This window comes from Oncorhynchus gorbuscha, linkage group LG13 (assembly GCF_021184085.1).
Source record: "Oncorhynchus gorbuscha isolate QuinsamMale2020 ecotype Even-year linkage group LG13, OgorEven_v1.0, whole genome shotgun sequence".
NCBI classification, from domain to species: domain Eukaryota; kingdom Metazoa; phylum Chordata; class Actinopteri; order Salmoniformes; family Salmonidae; genus Oncorhynchus; species Oncorhynchus gorbuscha.
In genome coordinates this window covers 32665363-32687409 of record NC_060185.1, presented here as the reverse complement: position 1 = coordinate 32687409, position 22047 = coordinate 32665363, and the positions used below count along the sequence as shown (strand labels likewise).

The 22047-nt window shown below is 45.0% G+C and overlaps 1 pseudogene; it reads right to left on the bottom strand.

The window, feature by feature from the left end:
- Position 1: 1 nt before the first annotated feature.
- Positions 2–22011, bottom strand: LOC123992279 (annotated as a pseudogene).
- Positions 22012–22047: the final 36 nt, after the last annotated feature.

The window sequence follows — 22047 nt, the reverse complement described above, 5'->3', positions numbered from 1 at the left end:
ATCAGTTTGACCAGTTCTGATTATCAAGGTGTTACTTAATTCCTTTTGAAAACAAAGTACATTTTTGATTATTAGACAATACAAAAGTCACAGGAACCATTGAAAAAAATCAGAGGAGCGAGCCTCGTGGGAACATGGTGACCCTTGTGGCCTGTTAAACAACTGGATGAACCCAGGTTGATGTTTCTCTCCAAAAAAGACTGTAGGATTGTGTTGAGGTCATGGATGGTAATGCACATCATAAAAGTGCAGAGGAGCACAGACACCCTTGGGAGCAGAGTAAACTGTCTTAAAGATTGACTACGAAAAGGAGTGAAAACTTTGGCAACAGGTGTTATGGTGGAACAGATAAGCTTCCCATTCAGGATAACAAGGTACATACACTGGCTTTTTCTTGCCATTTTTTTTCTTATACTGCCAATTTGTGATTACATATAAGGCATAGTTATTACAATACAAAAGTCAATTGGGTCTTGGCTTGGATTCTTTGTTCCTATGCCAGTTGATGTTATGGACAAATTAGAGTCCAAACACATTGCTTGCTTAATGTCTGAGTGCGTTTCATCATGATACATTACATAAAAACAACCTTTCTTTAATTAGGCCTACAAACTGATTATTTCTAATCGGCAACCATGGTTCAGAATTATTCAAAAGAAATGTTAACGGCGCTAATATTAAACCAATAAATTGTAAAATAATCTTAAAATATGATCGAGAATAGCTTGACAAATGGCGCTCCTTATTGTGCAGTAGGATTTGACCATGTGACCTTGGCACACAGCAGTTACAGGTTGAAGAATCACATCGTGACTCTGCCATCCCTCTTGTCAAACCTTCAGCTCGTCTGCATTAAGTAGATGCATTAACACTTGTTAAATCAAATGGTCTTGTTGGTTTCTTTTTTACAATTTTGAAACAATGTAAGGTGAGAAAGCCTTCATTCTTTAGAAAGACATGGCAAACAGATTTTTTTTTCTCATCTAGAAATACAGCATAGTTATTCAGTGCACCTGATGCATGGTGTGATCTAATGTCAAGGAGATAATAATGACAGGTGTGGGTGTGTGAAATGTGAATCAGTCGTTTTTGGTGTTGGTTGATAGGTATGCATCTATTTGGAAAGTACCAACACTACATCAGAGACATGTTAGGCTCCACCTTCCTGAGCACTTCCTTTTGAAAATAATATTGACCGAGTCAAGGATAAGAATCTTATTCATAATATAAGATCGAGAGATAAATGGTAAAAGTCATAATCAAGTGTTTAGTTTCCCCCTACGGTAGATCTATCCTCGAATGAGTGATACAACACTTCATCTTTATTTTGGTCGTTGACTACAGCAGAGCAGACAGGCAAAGTCCTCTCAGTTTGAGGATCATGTAAGTAGTCTTTAAGTGGTCCTCTCTCTCCTTAGTAAAAACATGTTTTGAGGACCTCACCACTTTGAGTCTAGCCTCAATCCCACACGGGGAGAAGCGGAGAGAGGCTCGGGATACAGGCAACATGCTTTAGGAATAGGACACCTTCAGCAAAAGTCAACAGCAGAGTCTATAGCTAGCTGAGCCAGTTTGTTATATGTCAGCCCCTAAGCTAGCAGCCTGATGGCCCCATTCTCTAAACCCAGCAGCAGGAGCCTCTTGGTGGGCAGCACAGCCAGGCTGGTGAGTGTTCCACGAAAGTTCTCCAAGCTGAGCTTGGTGCTGCTGGCTGGGCTGGCAGAGATGTTCATCATGGAGTACACCCTTATCTTGTTGGCCACGGTGCCCGCCACGATCTCTTCCCCGTACAGGTCGAAGGCATGGACCGGGTTGGAGGGTCACTTGTACTGGTGGAGGGGCTTGTGTTCCAGGTCTTTCCACACAGTCAGAGTGTGGTCAGTGGACAAACTGATGACCAGGTTTCCCTCATCAGCCCACAAAACACACAGGAGACCACAGTCAGAGAGCATCATGTGTGTGTACACTCACAAACACCCACACCAACCCACGCTCACACCCACGCTCACACCCACGCGCTCACCCTGACATAACTGGATTAGAAAGAGCACTTGTATATTCTTTGCCAGGACATTACACGTTTTTATTTAATTGAACCTATTTAACTAGGCAAGTCAGTTTAGAAGAAATTCCTATTTACAATGATGGCCTACCAACAGCCTCCTGTGGAGACGTGGGCTGGGATTCAAAATAATAAATAAATATAATATACATATAGGACACATCACGACATGAGAGAAAACACAGCACTACATAAAGAGAGACCTAAGACAAAAACATAGCAAGGCAGCAACATATGACAAGACAGCATGGTAGCAACACAACAACATGGAAGAAACACAACATGGTCGTAGCACAAAACATGGTACAAACCGCACAAAGGGCAAAAAGGTAGAGACAATAATACATCACACAACTGTCAGTAAGTGTCCATGATTGAGTCTTTGAATCCAGAGATGACCAGTTTACAGAAGAGTATCCAATGCAGTGATGTGTGCTACGTATAAGGAGCATTGGTGGCAAATCTGATGGCCAAATGGTAAAGAACATCTAGTCGCTCGAGAGCACACTTACCTGACGATCTATAAATTATGTCTCCGTAATCTAGCATGGGTAGGATGGTCATCTGAATCAGGGTTAGTTCGGCAGCTGGGTTGAAAGAGGTGCGATTACGATAGAAGAAACCAAGCCTAGATTTAACTTTAGCCTGAGGCTTTGATAAGTGCTGAGAGAAGGACAGTGTACCATCTAGCCATACTCCCAAGTACTTGTATAAGGTGACTGACTACCTCAAGCTCTAAACCCTCAGGGTTAGTAATCACACATGTGGGGAGAGGGGCATTCTTCTTACCAAACCACATTACCTTTGTTTTGGAGAACAAGGGTAAGGATAGAGAAAGCTTGTTGGACACTAAGAAAGCTTTGTTGTAGAGCATTTAACACTACATCCAGGGAGGGACCAGCTGAGTACAAAACTGTATCATCTGCATATAAATGGATGAGAGAGCTTCCTACTGCCTGAGCTACATTCTTGATGTAAATTGAGAAAAGCGTAGGCCAAGGATCGAAAATTGGGGTACACCTCTGGTGACAGGCAGCGGCTGAGACAACGGATCTTCTGACTTTATACACTGCACTCTTTGAGAGAGGTAGTTAGCAAACCTGGCCAAAGACCCCTCAGGAGAGACCAATAATCCTTAGCCGGCCCACAAGAATGGAATGGTCTGCCGTATCAAAAGCTTTGGCCAAGTCAATAAAAATAGCAGCACAACATTGCTTAGAAACAAGGACAATGGTGACATCAATGAGGACCTTTAAAGTTGCAGTGACACATCCATAACCTAAGTGAGTGGAAACCAGATTGCATACCTGAGAGAATACTAGACATCAAGAAAGCCAGTCAGTTGATTATTGACAAGTTTTTCCAGCACTTTTGATAAACAGGGCAAAATAGAAATAGGCCATTAACTGTCTCCCCCTTTAAACAAAGGATGAGCCGTGGCTGCCTTCCAAGCAATGGGAACCTCCCCAGAAAGGAGAGACAGGTTTAAAAAAAGTTGGCGATAGGCAGAGTAATCCATACATATTACAGCAATGAGGAGTCTGGGTCATCTCTGGATGGACCAGTGAGTAACTCCTATAATATAATAATGAGTAACTCCTGTCCATATTTACCTGAACTTGAGCCTCTAAAGCCAGAGACACAATCCTTGACCCCACCAATCAGGGTTAAGTCAAGTTTGCTCAGCTCTAGTGCTTTGTTGACTGCTTCTGAACAAACCCTCTGGGTACAACTGTCACTTGACTCACGTTAAAATTTCACCACCACCACCAATATGGAACAGCAGAATAAAACAGTAAGCTGCAACTCTGCCTCGTGTTTATCAGCTGACTGACTGCTGAACATTTTAGAGCCCTACATACTCCCCTGAGAGGAACATGTGAAGGACTGACTGGCCAGAGATAGTGGCTGCGCCTGAAATTACATCCTATTCCCTGTATAGTGCACTACTTCTGACCAGGGCCCAAAGGGAGAGAATATTTGGGATGCAGACAGCATGTGTAGCAGCAGAAACATGTTGATGGGAAAAGGGCCATTATGTAACAAAGCTCCGCAGGCCAAATAACTGACTGTGTGAGAGAGTGGGAGCAGTCAGTGCTAGGATACAAGGTTCACTTTATATCCCTCAATATCCATTGTTTATGCCGCTGGTGAAATCCAATAGCTAACCACAGTAAAAAAGAATCACTATCCAACGGGAACATGAATCCGTATTGATTTGAAACCACTGCTCTAGCAATAGTCAGTGTGAAATTACCAAAAAACATGCACGTGCAGACCCTGAACACACACCTACCTCCCCCCACACACACCTCTTAATCTGCAGGATGTCTCAGCACCAGGCCTGTGCGTGCGTCTAGCAGCACGATGAAGCCAGAGGAGAAGCCTGTTGCCACAGTGCGCCCTCCAGGGCTCTGCAGAGGATACGTACATTAGAGTTACCGGCCTCAGAAATCAGCAACTAACTGCAGCCATTGTACATTCAATCAGCAATGAATGAGTAGGTGTGTCCAAAGGTTTGACTGGTACTGTATGTAAATGATATTTATGTTCTATATTTAAGGGAAGAGCATTGACTCACTCTGGCATGTCAGGCAGGCAAAGAATAGGAAGATTAGAAGCAATGGGAAAAAGCTATTCTATTCCATAACACTGATAAATAACATGGGATAATAAGTCAGAAAAGCATGGTACCGCCCCAAATGGCACCCTATCCCTTACATAGTGCACTACTTTTGACTAGACCACTAGATTAGCATAAAAAGGATGGAGACTAAACAGGGGAGTGAGCAGGGTAGTTTTTCTCTGGGTTTGGTAGGTACCTGCAGGCCTGGGTCAATGAAGTGGAGGAGAGTCTGCACTGCCACACACTACACTACAGTGAGGAGCAGGCATGGTGGTCACTGCTGTTATGGCGATCTTCCCATCCAGGGCCTCATAGTAGCAGATCTGTTCACCTGGACACACACAGGAAGAGCAGAGCTTTATTTCATACTTTATGTATGTTCGGAAGCTTTCACATTTTATTTACCTAATTTCTTATTATAATTAAATATGTAGTGGAATTCAAATCAAATTCAAATCAAATCAAATTTATTTATATAGCCCTTCGTACATCAGCTGATATCTCAAAGTGCTGTACAGAAACCCAGCCTAAAACCCCAAACAGCAAACAATGCAGGTGTAAAAGCACGGTGGCTAGGAAAAACTCCCCTAGAAAGGCCAAAACCTAGGAAGAAACCTAGAGAGGAACCGGGCTATGTGGGGTGGCCAGTCCTCTTCTGGCTGTGCCGGGTAGAGATTATAACAGAACATGACCAAGATGTTCAAATGTTCATAAATGACCAGCATGGTCAAATAATAATAAGGCAGAACAGTTGAAACTGGAGCAGCACAGTCAGGTGGACTGGGGACAGCAAGGAGCCATCATGTCAGGTAGTCCTGGGGCACGGTCCTAGGGCTCAGGTCCTCCGAGAGAGAGAAAGAAAGAGAGAATTAGAGAGAGCATATGTGGGGTGGCCAGTCCTCTTCTGGCTGTGCCGGGTGGAGATTATAACAGAACGTGGCCAAGATGTTCAAATGTTCATAAATGACCAGCATGGTTGAATAATAGTAAGGCAGAACAGTTGAAACTGGAGCAGGAGCATGGCCAGGTGGACTGGGGACAGCAAGGAGTCCTCATGTCAGGTAGTCCTGGGACATGGTCCTAGGGCCCAGGCCAGTTGAAACTGGAGCAGCAGCATGGCCAGGTGGACTGGGGACAGCAAGGAGTCATCATGTCAGGTAGTCCTGGGGCATGGTCCTAGGGCTCAGGTCCTCCGAGAGAGAGAAAGAAAGAGAGAAGGAGAGAATTAGAGAACGCACACTTAGATTTACACAGGACACCGAATAGGACAGGAGAAGTACTCCAGATAAACAAACTGACCCTAGCCCCCCGACACATAAACTACTGCAGCATAAATACTGGAGGCTGAGACAGGAGGGGTCAGGAGACACTGTGGCCCCATCCGAATTAAAATAAAATCACTCAGTTAAATGAAAAACATTCTGTGTACTCGAACAAAACAGAAGCAGAGTCAACTCAACAGGTCTCCTTCCCACTGACCTGTGAACTGGTCCCAGAGGTGCACGGTGGCGTCACAGCTGACCACCTCCAGATGGCTAACACAGAACAGAGACTTCTTATGATCCGTGTAGGTCAGCCTTGGCTCCACCTCCAGCGTCCCGTCGCCGTGGTTATAGAGCGGCCACAGCTTCACTGTTTTGTCCGTGCTACCAGACAGGAAGTATTCCTCCCCAGCAAGTGGAGCCAAACACTGAGCCAAATGGTCCAGGAAGCTCTGCAGGCGGATCTGGTGGAAGTCAAAGTGGGGATCCTGCTGGTTGAGACCGATTTCATACTGCCAGCAGGCCAGCCAGTTGCCCTGCAGGGAGAAGCCACCGCGGGGGAGCTCCTGTTTCAAAGTGCTGTCCTCTGGGGTAGGATCCACCACCCAGGAGGAGGAGGAGGAGGGGGGGGGGGGGGCTAGGGATGGAGTGGTGAAGGTGGAGGCAGACGAGATGACAGGCTGAGTATGACTAGGCCGGGGGTGGCTCCAGTTGTCTAATGAGCCCAGGATGGGGCTCCCACCCCCCGGCTCAGAGTCCCGGGCCCCCTGGATGTGGTTGCCCACCAGATGGCTGCCAAAGGTGCCTGACTCTGGGAGAGTGTCTGAGCCCAGGGGCGTGGAGGAGTAGGGGGCAGGGAAGGGGCGGCCCACATGGCGTCCCAGACCAGGGGAGGGGCCAATGGAGCAGGTGGTGGGGGGCATCTCTACCCTGTCCTTGGACCCTGCTGGGGGGGGGGGGGGGGTGGCATCAGGACTCACCCTGGAGTGGTAGGACTGGGCCAACCTCCAGACCAGCTCGTGGTTGGAAACCAGTTTATGAATCGCTACATCTCCTGGGAGGGCCAAAGGACACAATGCTTTGACAACTATCAAGAACATGCAGTTGAAGTCGGAAGTTTACATACGCCTTAGCCAAATACATTTAACCTGTTACTCCTACCCCCCTACTTTTTCGAACATTCTGTTAAAAATCGCCCAACATTTCAGCACCCTGCTACTCATGCCAGGAATATAGTATATGCATATGATTAGTATGTGTGGATAGAAAACACTCAGACGTTTATAAAACTGGTTAAATCACGGCTGTGACTATAACAGAACGTGCGTTTCATCTAAAGTGGAGGAAAATCTGATCACTGAAAATGGAAATATATATCCATGCGCCACTTCAACCAATTGTTAAACGTGAACCAAATTAAATGGGCCCGAGGTTGCAATACCTACAGCTTCCAAATGATGTCAACAGTCTTGTCATTTGCCTACTATTTGTTTCTTGGTCAAACAGAAACAAGGCAGCGTAGTTCTTCCGGTCTCCGACCGGATATTTTGGTTGAGATTTACCCGGACATTATTTCCAGACGTACAGCTATAGAATATACATTGCCTCGTGTTCAATTTGATCGCTTATTAACGTTTACTAATACCTAAAGTTGCATTACAAAAGTATTTCGAAGTGTTTTGTGAAAGTTTATCGTCGACTTTTTTAATTTAAAAAAATGACGTTACGTTATAAAACGCTATTTTTTTCGTTGATCACACAGTCTTCATAGATCGATATCTAGGCTATATATGGACCGATTTAATCGAAAAAAAGACCAAATAGTGTTTATGGGACAACTAGGAGTGCCAACAAAGAAGATGGTCAAAGGTAATGAATGTTTTATATTTTATTTGTGCGTTTTGTGCAGCGCCGACTATGCTAATTATTTTGTTTACGTCCCCTGCGGGTCTTTTGGGGTGTTACATGCTATCAGATAATAGCTTCTCATGCTTTTGCCGAAAAGCATTTAAGAAATCTGACTTGTTGCCTGGATTCACAACTAGTGTAGCTTTAATTCAATACCCTGCATGTGTATTTTAATGAACGTTTGAGTTTTAACGAGTGCTATTAGCATTTAGTGTAGCGCGTTTGCATTTCCAGATGTCTAAATGGGACACCTGCGTGTCAGGTAGGAGCAAGAGGTTAAACTCAGTTTTTCACAATTCCTGACATTTAATCCAAGTAAAAATTCCCTGTTTTAGGTGAGTTAGGATCACCACTTTATTTTAAGAATGTGAAATGTCAGAATAGTAGTAGCTTTTATTTATTTCATCACATTCCCAGTGGGTCATAAGTTTACATACACTCAATTAGTATTTGGTAGCATTGCCTTTAAATTGTTTCACTTGGGTCAAACGTTTCGGATAGCCTTCCACAAGCTTCCCACAATAAGTTGGGTGAATTTTGGCCCATTCCTCCTGACAAAGCTGGTGAAACTGAGTCAGGTTTGTAGGCCTCCTTGCTCGCACACGCTTTTTCAGTTCTGCCCACAAATTCTCTATAGGATTGAGGTCAGGGCTTTGTGATGGCCACTCCAATACCTTTACTTGGTTGTCCTTAAGCCATTTAGCCACAACTTTGGAAGTATGCTTGGGGCCATTGTCCATTTGGAAGTCCCATTTGTGACCAAGTTTTAACTTCCTGACTGATATCTTGAGATGTTGTTTCAATATATCCACATAATTTCTCTCTCTCATGATGCCATTTATTTTGTGAAGTGCACCAGTCCCTCCTGCAGCAAAGCACCCCCACAATATGATGTTGCAACCCCCTTGCTTCACACTTGGGATGGTGTTCTTCGGTTTGCAAGCCTCCCCCTTTTTGCTCCAAACATAATGATGGTCATTATGGCCAAACACTTCAATTTTTGTTTCATCAGACCAGAGGACATTTCTCCAAAAAGTACGATCTTTATCCCCATGTGAAGTTGCAAACCGTAGTCTGGCTTTTCTATGGCGGTTTTGGAGCAGTGGCTTCTTCCTTGCTGAGCGGCCTTTCAGGTTATGTCGATATAGGGCTCACTTTACTGTGGATATAGATACTTATGTACCTGTTTCCTCCAACATCTTCACAAGGTCCTTTGCTGTTGTTCTGGGATTGATTTGCACTTTTCACACCAAAGTATATTCATCTCTAGGAGACAGAACATGTCTCCTTCCTGAGGGGCCTGATGGCTGCGTGGTCCCATGGTGTTTATACTTGCGTACTATTGTTTGTACAGATGAACGTGGTAACTTCAAGCGTTTGGAAATTGCTCCCAAAGGTGGAACCAGGGGTCTACCATTTTTTTCTGAGGTCTCTGCTGATTTCTTTTGATTTTCCCATGATGTCAAGCAAAGAGGCACCGAGTTTGAAGGTAGGCCTTGAAATTCATCCACAGGTACACCTCCAATTGACTGAAATTATGTCAATTAGCCTTTCAGAAGCTTCTAAAGCCATGACATTTTTTGGAATTTTCCAAGCTGCTTAGAAAGGCACAGTCAACTTAGTGTATGTAAATGTCTATCCCACTGCAATTGTGATACAGTGAATTATAAATGAAATAATCTGTCTGTCAACAATTGTTGGAAACATTACTTGTGTTATGCACAAAGTAGATGACCTAACTGACTTGCCAAAACTACAGTTTGTTAACAAGAAACTTGTGGAGTGGTTGAAAAACAAGTTAATGACTGCAACCTAAGTATGTAAACTTCTGACTTCAACAGTGTAAGAAACATATAGAATTCACATTTTAAGTTTGTATGCATTTAAAAAATTGTTTGTGCACACGTGTGTCTCACCTATGAAGGCAGTAGAAGGGGATGTGGGAGTGGTATGCCATCTCAGGGTTAAACACGGCCTGCAGCTCCTCCAGAACCCCCAGCTCACACGTCACCTCTGACCCCTCCGCCGTACACACATCCAGCAGAGTGCATTCTCCCACCTCCCTGCAGGGGGAACACTCCATCTACGCCACACAGAGGACATCTCAATGGAATGAAATCTTTTTTTTAAAGTCTCACAACTTAACATATGTTAGGAGACTGAGCTCACATCAAAACGGACATATTTTAATTTCCTGGCTTTTAACCAGCCTAACTTCACTTAAAATGTTTTTGTGTTTAATACATACCGTGTCAGAATGCCTACCTTCCAGTAAGGCCAGTGTTTCCCTGTCCCTGTAGGCACTGCAGCAGGGAGAAGACAGTGAAGAAGCGTTTCAGGGTTTCTACCATGTGTTGCTGCACCATCTCCCTGCCGATGCGCAGACAGATGAGTCATCAGGCGGAGGGTCTTCAGACACACAGCCGAACGTGTTTGCACTCCACTGAGGAACCTGAGGACAGAACACGGAGTGGCAGATTCAATAGAACACTGTTTAACATTATACCCAATGTCTATTTCATTTCAATGTAACACTATGAATTTATGTGGGAAATAATGTTTCCTTGCATGTTTCAGTCTCCAAGGTCTGATGTTACACTGAACAAAAATACAAACATGTAAATTGTTGGTCCCTCCTTTGCTAAGATAATCCATCCACCTGACAGGTGTGGCATATCAAGAAGCTGATTAAACAGTATGATCATTACACAGGTGCACCCTGTGATGGGGACAATAAAAGGCCACTAAAATGTAAAATGTTTTGTCACACAACACAATGCCACAGATGTCTCAAGTTGTGAGAGAGCGTGCAATTGGCATGCTGCCTATAGGAATGTCCACCAGAGCTTTACCAGAGAACTGAATGTCCATTTCTCTAACATAAGCCGCCTCCAACGTCATTTTAGAGAATTTAGCAGTAAGTCCAACAGGCCTCACAACCATAGACCATGTGTAACCACACCAGCTCAGGACCTCCACATCCAGCTGATGAAACTGTGGGATTGCAAAACAGAAGAAATTCTGCACAAACTGTCTCAGGGAAGCTCATCTGCATGCTCGTCGTCCTCACCAGGGTCATGACCTGACCGCAGTTCGGCATCGTAACAGACTTCAGTGGGCAAATGCTCACCTTCAATGGCCACTGGCAAGCTTGAGAAGTGTGCTCTTCACAGATGAATCCCGGTTTCAACTGTACCAGGCAGATGGTAGACAGCATGTATGGTGTCATGTGGGCGAGCGGTTTACAATGTCAACGTGCTGAACAGAGTGCCCACGGTGGTGGTGGGATTACGGTATTGGTAGACATAAGCTACGGACACTGAACACAATTGGATTTTATCGATGGCAATTTGAATGCACAAAGATTCCGCCGCCATTACCTCATGTTTCAGAATGATAAGACACAGCCCCATGTCGCAAGGATCTATACACTATTCCTGGAAGCTGAAAATGTCCCAGTGCTTTTACGGCCTCACGCATTTCTGTTTTAACCCTGTAACCACATGGATTTTATTTTTAAATAGACGTTCATCCATAATAAGTCGAATTTCAAAGGTAAACTTTGAGATCTTGTTGAGTTGTTAGTATGTACAGTGCCATTCAAAAGTTTGGACACACCTACTCATTCAAAGGTTTTTCTTTATTTTTACATTGTAGAATAATAGTGAAGACATCAAAACTATGAAGTACCACATATGGAACCATGTAGTAAAAAAATAACAAAATTAAAAAAATATATACTTCACATTTTGGATTCTTCAAAGTAGTCACCCTTTGCCTTGATGACAGCTTTGCACACTCTTGGCATTCTCTCAAACAGCTTCACGAGGAATGTTTTTCCAAAAGTCTTGAAGGAGTTCCCACATATGCTGAGCACTTGTTGGCTGCGTCTCCGTCACTCTGCGGTACAACTCATCCCAAACCACCTCAATTCTGTTGTTTAACACTTTTCTGGTTACTACATGATTCCATATGTGTTATTTCATAGTTGATGTCTTCCCTATTATTCTACTTTCTATTATGTCGAAAATAGTAAAAAAACAGGTGCCATTAATACAGGTAACGAGTGGAGGACAGAGGAGCCTCTTAAAGAAGAAGTTACAGGTCTGTGAGAGCCAGAAATCTTGATTGTTTGTAGGTGACCAATTACTTATTTTCAACCATAAATTGCAAATAAATTCATAAAAAATCCTACAATGTGATTTTCTGGATTTATTTTCTCATTTTGTCTGTCATAGTTGAAGTGTACCTATGATGAAAATTACAGGCCTCTCATCTTTTTAAGTGGGAGAACTTGCACAATTGGTGGCTGACTAAATACTTTTTTGCCCCACTGTACATATGAGATAAGTAATGTAGAGTATGTAAACAAAGTGGCATAGTTTAAAGTGGCTAATGATACATGTATTACATAAAGATGCAGTAGATGATATAGAGTACAGTATATACATATACATATGAGATGAGTAATGTAGGGTATGTAAACATTATATTAAGTAGCATTGTTTAAAGTGGCTAGTGATATATTTTACATCAATTTCCATCAATTCCCATTATTAAAGTGGCTGGAGTTGAGTCAGTGTGTTGGTAGCAGCCACTCAATGTTAGTGGTGGCTGTTTAACAGTCTGATGGCCTTGAGATAGAAGCTGTTTTTTGGTCTCTCGGTCCCAGCTTTGATGCACCTGTACTGACCTCGCCTTCTGGATGATAGCGGGGTGAACAGGCAGTGGCTCGGGTGGTTGATGTCCTTGATGATCTTTATGGCCTTCCTGTAACATCGGGTGGTGTAGGTGTCCTGGAGGGCAGGTAGTTTGCCCCCGGTGATGCGTTGTGCAGACCTCACTACCTTCTGGAGAGCCTTACGGTTGAGGGCGGAGCAGTTGCCGTACCAGGCGGTGATACAGCCCGCCAGGATGCTCTCGATTGTGCATCTGTAGAAGTTTGTGAGTGCTTTTGGTGACAAGCCAAATTTCTTCAGCCTCCTGAGGTTGAAGAGGCGCTGCTGCACCTTCTTCACGATGCTGTCTGTGTGAGTGGACCAATTCAGTTTGTCTGTGATGTGTATGCCGAGGAACTTAAAACTTGCTACCCTCTCCACTACTGTTCCATCGATGTGGATAGGGGGGTGTTCCCTCTGCTGTTTCCTGAAGTCTACAATCATCTCCTTAGTTTTGTTGACGTTGAGTGTGAGGTTATTTTCCTGACACCACACTCCGAAGGCCCTCACCTCCTCCCTGTAGGCCGTCTCGTCATTGTTGGTAATCAAGCCTACCAATGTTGTGTCGTCCGTAAACTTGATGATTGAGTTGGACGCGTGCGTGGCCACGCAGTCGTGGGTGAACAGGGAGTACAGGAGAGGACTCAGAACGCACCCTTGTGGGGCCCCAGTGTTGAGGATCAGCGGGGTGGAGATGTTGTTGCCTACCCTCACCACCTGGGGGCGGCCCGTCAGGAAGTCCAGTACCCAGTTGCACAGGGCGGGGTCGAGACCCAGGGTCTCGAGCTTGATGACGAGCTTGGAGGCTACTATGGTGTTGAATGCCGAGCTGTAGTCGATGAACAGCATTCTCACATAGGTATTCCTCTTGTCCAGATGGGTTAGGGCAGTGTGCAATGTGGTTGAGATTGCATCGTCTGTGGACCTATTTTGGCGGTAAGCAAATTGGAGTGGGTCTAGGGTGTCAGGTAGGGTGGAGGTTATATGGTCCTTGACGCACTTCATGATGACGGAAGGGAGCGCTACGGGGCGGTAGTCGTTTAGCTCAGTTACCTTAGCTTTCTTGGGAACAGGAACAATGGTGGCCCTCTTGAAGCATGTGGGAACAGCAGACTGGTATAGGGATTGATTGAATATGTCCGTAAACACACCGGCCAGCTGGTCTGAGCATGCTCTGAGGGCGCGGCTGGGGATGCCGTCTGGGCCTGCAGCCTTGCGAGGGTTAACACGTTTAAATGTCTTACTCACCTAGGCTGCAGTGAAGAAGAGTCCGCATGTTTTCGTTGCAGGCCGTGTCAGTGGCACTGTATTGTCCTCAAAGCGGGCAAAAAAGTTATTTAGTCTGCCTGGGAGCAAGACATCCTGGTCCGTGACTGGGCTGGATTTCTTCTTGTAGTCCGTGATTGACTGTAGACCCTGCCACATGCCTCTTGTGTCTGGGCCATTGAATTGAGATTCTACTTTGTCTCTGTACTGACGCTTAGCTTGTTTGATAGCCTTGCGGAGGGAATAGCTGCACTGTTTGTATTCGGTCATGTTACCAGTCACCTTGCCCTGATTAAAAGCAGTGGTTTGCGCTTTCAGTTTCACGCGAATGCTGCCATCAATCCACGGTTTCTGGTTCGGGAATGTTTTAATCGTTGCTATGGGAACGACATCTTCAAAGCACGTTCTAATGAACTCGCACACTGAATCAGCGTATTCGTCAATATTGTTATCTGACGCAATACGAAACATATCCCAGTCCACGTGATGGAAGCAGTCTTGGAGTGTGGAGTCAGCTTGGTCGGACCAGCGTTGGACAGACCTCAGCGTGGGAGTGGTGCGCGATGTGCCTGTCTCAGGAGCCTGACCAGAAGACCGCTTCGTTTCCCTCTTTTACGACGTCGTTGTTTTGTGTCGCAGGCTGGGATCCATTCTGTTGTCCTGGGTGGAAGGCAGAACACAGGATCCGCTTCGTGAAAGTCATATTCCTGGTCATACTGATGGTGAGTTGACGTTGCTTTTATATTCAGTAGTTCTTCCCGACTCTATTTAATGAAACCTAAGATTACCTGGGGTACCAATGTAAGAAATAACACGTAAAAAAACAAAATACTGCATAGTTTCCTAGGAACACGAAGCGAGGCGGCCATCTCTGTCGGCGCCGGAAGTTAACATCCTTGTGATGTTTCTACAACTTGGAGTCCACCTGCGGTAAATTCAATCTACTGGACATGATTTGTGTTTCCTGAGTGGCACAGCGGTATAAGGCACTGCATCTCAGTGCAAGAGGCGTCACTACAGTCCCAGGTTCGATTCCAGGCTGTATCACATCGATCGTGATTGGGAGTCCCATAGGGCGGCGTACAATTGGCGCAGCATCGTCTGGGTTTTGCCGGGGTATGCCGTCATTGTAAATAAGAATTTGTTCTTAACTGACTTGCCTAATTAAACTATTTTCCCATGATGTCAAGCCAAGAGGCATTGAGTTTGAAGGTAGACCTGAAATACTTCCACAGGTACACCTCCAATAACTCAAATTATGTCAATTAGCCTATCAGAAGCTTCTAAAGCCATGACATCATTTTCTGGAATTTTCCAAGCTGTTTAAAGGCACAGTCTACTTAGTGTATGTAAACTTCTGACTCACTGGAATTGTGAAACAAACATATTATTGCACTTATAATTCACTGTAATAATAGTTGGAAAAATTACTTGTGTCATGCACAAAGTAGATGTTCTAACCGACTTGCCAAAACTATAGTTTGTTAAAAAGAAATGTGTGGAGTGGTTGAAAAACAAGTTTTAATGACTCCAACCTAAGTGTATGTAAACTTCTGACTTCAACTGTATATAATCCCTGATTTAATAGGGATATCCTCATTTAATAGGATCTCTATCATAAAGCAGTAAAATGTATTTTTAAGTGTAAACTGGTTGATCGTTTCATATTTCAACCAGGACAATAGATAGTGTGGTTACTTGGTGTTTTCTATAATAAAGTATGTAACAACTGTTACAGCAAACTCTCTCAGTATTTGAAAATCCTGTCCTTTCGGTGCCAACTATCCATCAATTACTCACCAGTGTAGCAGATGGTGAGCAGCTGGAGCATATTCCTGGCCCCATATCGAGACATCACTGTGGGTCCAAGCTTTGCAGACAGCCATCTAACGGTCTTGCAGACCGTGTCTGCAGGGAGAAATCAGTTATCAGTGTTATACAGTCAACACAACAATAACAACTGATATTCTCGGCACCCAAAACCAAATCTCTCACTAATCAATTTGGGTTCTGGACGAAAATGCTTTGCAATCTCTCCTAACAAAATCCACCACCTCTGCCAAAGCCCAATCTCAGTGGGGGGTGAGATATCAAACACAGTGAGCATCTAAAACATGAAATCTGCTGCCATGCCCGTTCATGTGGGGGTAAAGTTCAGTTCAGCATTAATTTGTCCTAGCCTGGGTAAAAAAATATGTTTGTGCTAAAATTCACTCCAAACATTGTTTGGCATAAGACAGAGCACTTTACTCCTACCTACATGTACAAATTACCTTGACTAGCCTGGACCCCGCACATTGACTCAGAACCGGTACCCCGTGTATAGAGCCTCATTATTGTTAGGTGTGTTATGTATGTATGTATGTATGTATGTATGTATGTATGTATGTATGTATGTATGTATGTATGTATGTATGTATGTATGTATGTATGTATGTATGTATGTATGTATGTATGTATGTATGTATGTATGTATGTATGTATGTATGTGTGTATGTGTATATGTGTGTATGTATGTATGTATGTATGTATGTATGTATGTATGTATGTATGTATGTATGTATGTATGTATGTATGTATGTATGTATGTATGTATGTATGTACATTTACATTTACATTTAAGTCATTTAGCAGACGCTCTTATCCAGAGCGACTTACAAATTGTATGTATGTATGTATGTATGTATGTATGTATGTATGTATGTATGTATGTATGTATGTATGTATGTATGTATGTATGTATGTATGTATGTATGTATGTATGTATGTATGTATGTATGTATGTATGTATGTATGTATGTATGTATGTATGTATGTATGTATGTATGTATGTATGTATGTATGTATGTATGTATGTATGTATGTATGTATGTATGTATGTATGTATGTATGTATACTACTGTTCAAAGTATGTGTACTACCGTATGCATACTACCGTTTAGGGTCACTTATAAATGTCCTTGTTTTTGAAAGAAAGCACATTTGTTGTCCATGAAAACATTAAATTGATCAGAAATACAGTGTAGACATTGTTCATGTTGTAAATGACAATTGTAGCTGGAAACGGCAGATTTTTTATGGAATATCTACATAGGTGTAGAGGCCCATTATCAGCAACCATCACTCATGTGTTCCAATGGCACGTTGTGTTAGCTAATCCAAGTTTAACATTTTTAAAGGCTAATTTATCATTAGAAAACCCTTTTGCAATTATGTTATCACAGCTGAAAACTGTTGTTCTGATTAAAGAAGCAATAAAACTGGCCGCCTTTAGACTAGTTGAGTATCTGGAGCATGAGCATTTGTGGATTCGATTACAGGCTCAAAATGGCCAGGAACAAAGTACTTTCTTCTGAAACTCGTCAGTCTATTCTTGTTCTGAGAATTTACTGCTAACCTATAAAGCATTACATGGGCTTGCTCCTACCTACCTTTCCGATTTGGTCCTGCCGTACATACCTACACGTACGCTACGGTCACAAGACGCAGGCCTCCTCATTGTCCCTAGAATTTCTAAGCAAACAGCTGGAGGCAGGGCTTTCTCCTATAGAGCTCAATTTTTATGGAATGGTCTGCCTATCCATGTGAGAGACGCAGACTCGTCTCGACCTTTAAGTCTTTATTGAAGACTCATCTCTTCAGTAGGTCCTATGATTGAGTGTAGTCTGGCCCAGGAGTGTGAAGGTGAACGGAAAGGCACTGGAACAACGAACCACCCTTGCCGTCTCTTCCTGGCCGTTTCCCCTCTTTCCACTGGGATTCTCTGCCTCTAACCCTATTACGGGGGCTGAGTCACTGGCTTACTGGTGCTCTTCCATGTAGTCCCTGGAGGGGGGCGTCACTTGAGTGGGTTGAGTCACTGACGTGATCTTCCTGTTTGGGTTGGCGCCCCCCTTGGGTCGTGCCATGGCGGATATCTTTGTGTGCTATACTCGGCCTTGTCTCAGGATGGTCAGTTGGTGGTTGAAGATATCCCTTTAGTGGTGTGGGGCCTGTGCTTTGGCAAAGTGGGTGGGTTAATACCCTGCCTGTTTGGCTCTGTCCGGGGGTATCGTCGGAAGGGGCCACAGTGTCTCCCAACCCCTGTCTCAGCCTCCAGTATTTATGCTGCAGTAGATTGTGTGTCAGGGGCTAGGGTCAAGCTGTTATATCTGGAGTATTGAACCCTGACCTGTTCACCGGACGTGCTACCTGTCCCAGACCTGCTGTTTACAACTCTCTAGAGACAGCAGGAGCGGTAGAGATACTCAATGTGATCGGCTATGAAAAGCCAACTGACATTTACTCCTGAGGTGCTGACCTGTTGCACCCTCTACAACCACTGTGATTATTATTATTTAACCCTGCTGGTCATCTATGAACGTTTGAACATATTGGCCATGTTCTGTTATAATCTCCACCCGGAACTGCCAGAATAGAACTGGCCACCCCTCATAGCCTGGTCCCTCTCTAGGTTTCTTCCTAGGTTCTGGTTTTTCCTAGCCACCGTGCTTCTACACCTGCATTGCTTGCTGTTTGCGGTTTTGGGACGACGACAAGAAGGTCGACGACATCCGATCCTCGTTTGCTAAGTCAAACGACACCGCTGGTTCTGCTCACACTGCCCTACCCTGTGCTCTGACCTCTTTCTCCCCTCTCTCTCCAGATGAAATCTCGCGTCTTGTGACGGCCGGCCGCCCAACAACCTGCCCGCTTGACCCTATCCCCTCCTCTCTTCTCCAGACCATTTCCGGAGACCTTCTCCCTTACCTCACCTCGCTCATCAACTCATCCCTGACCGCTGGCTACGTCCCTTCCGTCTTCAAGAGAGCGAGAGTTGCACCCCTTCTGAAAAAACCTACACTCGATCCCTCCGATGTCAACAATTACAGACCAGTATCCCTTCTTTCTTTTCTCTCCAAAACTCTTGAACGTGCCGTCCTTGGCCAGCTCTCCCGCTATCTCTCTCTGAATGACCTTCTTGATCCAAATCAGTCAGGTTTCAAGACTAGTCATTCAACTGAGACTGCTCTCCTCTGTATCACGGAGGCGCTCCGCACTGCTAAAGCTAACTCTCTCTCCTCTGCTCTCATCCTTCTAGATCTATCGGCTGCCTTCGATACTGTGAACCATCAGATCCTCCTCTCCACCCTCTCCGAGTTGGTCATCTCCGGCGCGGCCCACGCTTGGATTGCGTCCTACCTGACAGGTCGCTCCTACCAGGTGGCGTGGCGAGAATATGTCTCCTCACCACGCGCTCTCACCACTGGTGTCCCCCAGGGCTCTGTTCTAGGCCCTCTCCTATTCTCGCTATACACCAAGTCACTTGGCTCTGTCATAACCTCACATGGTCTCTCCTATCATTGCTATGCAGACGACACACAATTAATCTTCTCATTTCCCCCTTCTGATGACCAGGTGGCGAATCGCATCTCTGCATGTCTGGCAGACATATCAGTGTGGATGACGGATCACCACCTCAAGCTGAACCTCGGCAAGACGGAGCTGCTCTTCCTCCCGGGGAAGGACTGCCCGTTCCATGATCTCGCCATCACGGTTGACAACTCCATTGTGTCCTCCTCCCAAAGCGCTAAGAACCTTGGCGTGATCCTGGACAACACACTGTCGTTCTCAACCAACATCAAGGCGGTGGCCCGTTCCTGTAGGTTCATGCTCTACAACATCCGCAGAGTACGACCCTGCCTCACACAGGAAGCGGCGCAGGTCCTAATCCAGGCACTTGTCATCTCCCGTCTGGATTACTGCAACTCGCTGTTGGCTGGGCTCCCTGCCTGTGCCATTAAACCCCTTCAACTCATCCAGAACGCCGCAGCCCGTCTGGTGTTCAACCTTCCCAAGTTCTCTCACGTCACCCCGCTCCTCCGTTCTCTCCACTGGCTTCCAGTTGAAGCTCGCATCCGCTACAAGACCATGGTGCTTGCCTACGGAGCTGTGAGGGGAACGGCACCTCAGTACCTCCAGGCTCTGATCAGGCCCTACACCCAAACAAGGGCACTGCGTTCATCCACCTCTGGCCTGCTCGCCTCCCTACCACTGAGGAAGTACAGCTCCCGCTCAGCCCAGTCAAAACTGTTCGCTGCTCTGGCCCCCCAATGGTGGAACAAACTCCCTCACGACGCCAGGACAGCGGAGTCAATCACCACCTTCCGGAGACACCTGAAACCCCACCTCTTTAAGGAATACCTAGGATAGGATAAGTATTCCCTCTCAACCCCCCCCTTTAAGATTTAGATGCACTATTGTAAAGTGACTGTTCCACTGGATGTCATAAGGTGAATGCACCAATTTGTAAGTCGCTCTGGATAAGAGCGTCTGCTAAATGACTTAAATGTAATGTAAATGTTTTAGGCTGGGTTTCTGTACAGAACTTTGAGATATCAGCTGATGTAAGAAGGTCTTTATAAATACATTTGAAATATATTTGATCCCTCCCCATTTTCCCTTCTGAAACAGGTATCTTCACAGCACCAGTGAAAGGAGTATAGGACTTCAGATTCACACCATGGGCAGGGGCTCTGCTTTGCTCTGTGTGGACTTGTATAAAGATGAAAAAACTCCACAGCAACAACGAACCCATTTCCAACGCTGTGGTTCTCCACTGAGGGACGTGGTGTACATGAGTCTACCTGCGGGCTATGAACTTCCAGTCTGTTATGCAGGTGAATGAGGACCCAAAAGCGACTTGGCGAAAACAGAGTCTTTAATCCAGTTTAAGGAAATAGCAATACTCCTAGACAAATCGGAGCGGTAAATAAAGCATAAAAAAACAATACCACTCGTAATCACGAGAACTGACTGGAGACTCGATAATAAACTGCAGGTTGCCTCGGGAAGGCACTTGACCGTAGCAGACTCAGACACCTGCTCACCACGCAGCATCTGAGGGAAACACGACACGACAGGGCGATACAAAGACACAGCACGGTGAACAATATACAAGGATCCGACAGGACAGGAACGGAAAACAAGGGGAGAAATAGGGACTCTAATCAGGGGAAAAGATAGGGAACAGGTGTGGGAAGACTAAATGATTGATTAGGGGAATAGGAACAGCTGGGAGCAGGAACGGAACGATAGAGAGAAGAGAGAGAGGGAGGGAGAGAGAAAAAGGGGAACGAACCTAAAAAGACCAGCAGGGGAAAACGAACAGAAGGAAAAGCAAAATGACAAGACAATATAAGACAAAACATGACACAGTCACTACACCACCTTCCTGCTCTTCCCATTGAGAAGTGAATGCCATGAACGCTGTATGATTTAGCCTACGGACATAACCGACAGCTTCTCTGTATACTGTCATAACTTGTAACCCTATAGTGTCTAATGAGGACACTGTACTTAGTTCTTTCTTCAGCAAAGACCAGAGATCATATGATAAGCACATATTCAGTTTCTAACCTAATAATAAAACATGTAATCATTATCTTTTCCTGGCATGAATTCTGAACAGAATGAGTTATATAATTCAGAGAATCATTCTAACAGATCTAGAGCATGTGGTTATGGTTCTGGAGCTCAGAGCAGAATTCTAGAATCAGACTGCAGGAGTGACATGAGTAGTTAGGTGTTGATATCCTCTCACTCAGATAGGCTTATTACACACTCTGCTAAACTCACATCTACCCACTCGCTCTCATACTCACACATACACACAGTGTGGTTATGATATGTTAGTAGAATCTCACCTAGAAGGATCTTCTGCTCTTTTTCATCCGAGTCCTCTGACGGGTCATGCTCTTCCTCCTCCTCCTCTTCCTCTCCCACCATGTCTTCCCGTGAGTCCTCCAAATCCATGCCATTGATAAACTCACCCTCCAGGGTGGCCACTGTCTCCTCTGTGCAGCCAGATAACGTCAGTTCTAGGCTGGGACCACTGCCCTCCCATGTCCCTCTCTCCTTCCCTTCCTTAGTCTGTCTCAGTCTCTTCCTCCAGCTCCTCTCCCTCGCTGGCCTGCTTCAAGACCTGGCTGCTGTCAGCTGACTTCAGACTGGTTCAGTCCCAAGTGGAGTCGGCGTCTCCGACGGAGACCTTGCTAGTGCTGTCCTATCCCTCAGTTTCCCCAAACTCCAAGACTCCAGGTCCTGCTCGTTTCCTCCTACTGGTGAGTTCTGACACTGATGAGACGAACGTAGAGCAGAAGAGCTTCTGCAGCGCTTGGCACAAAGCATCTATGGCTGCTACATGCATCTGCTCTCTAGCCCCTG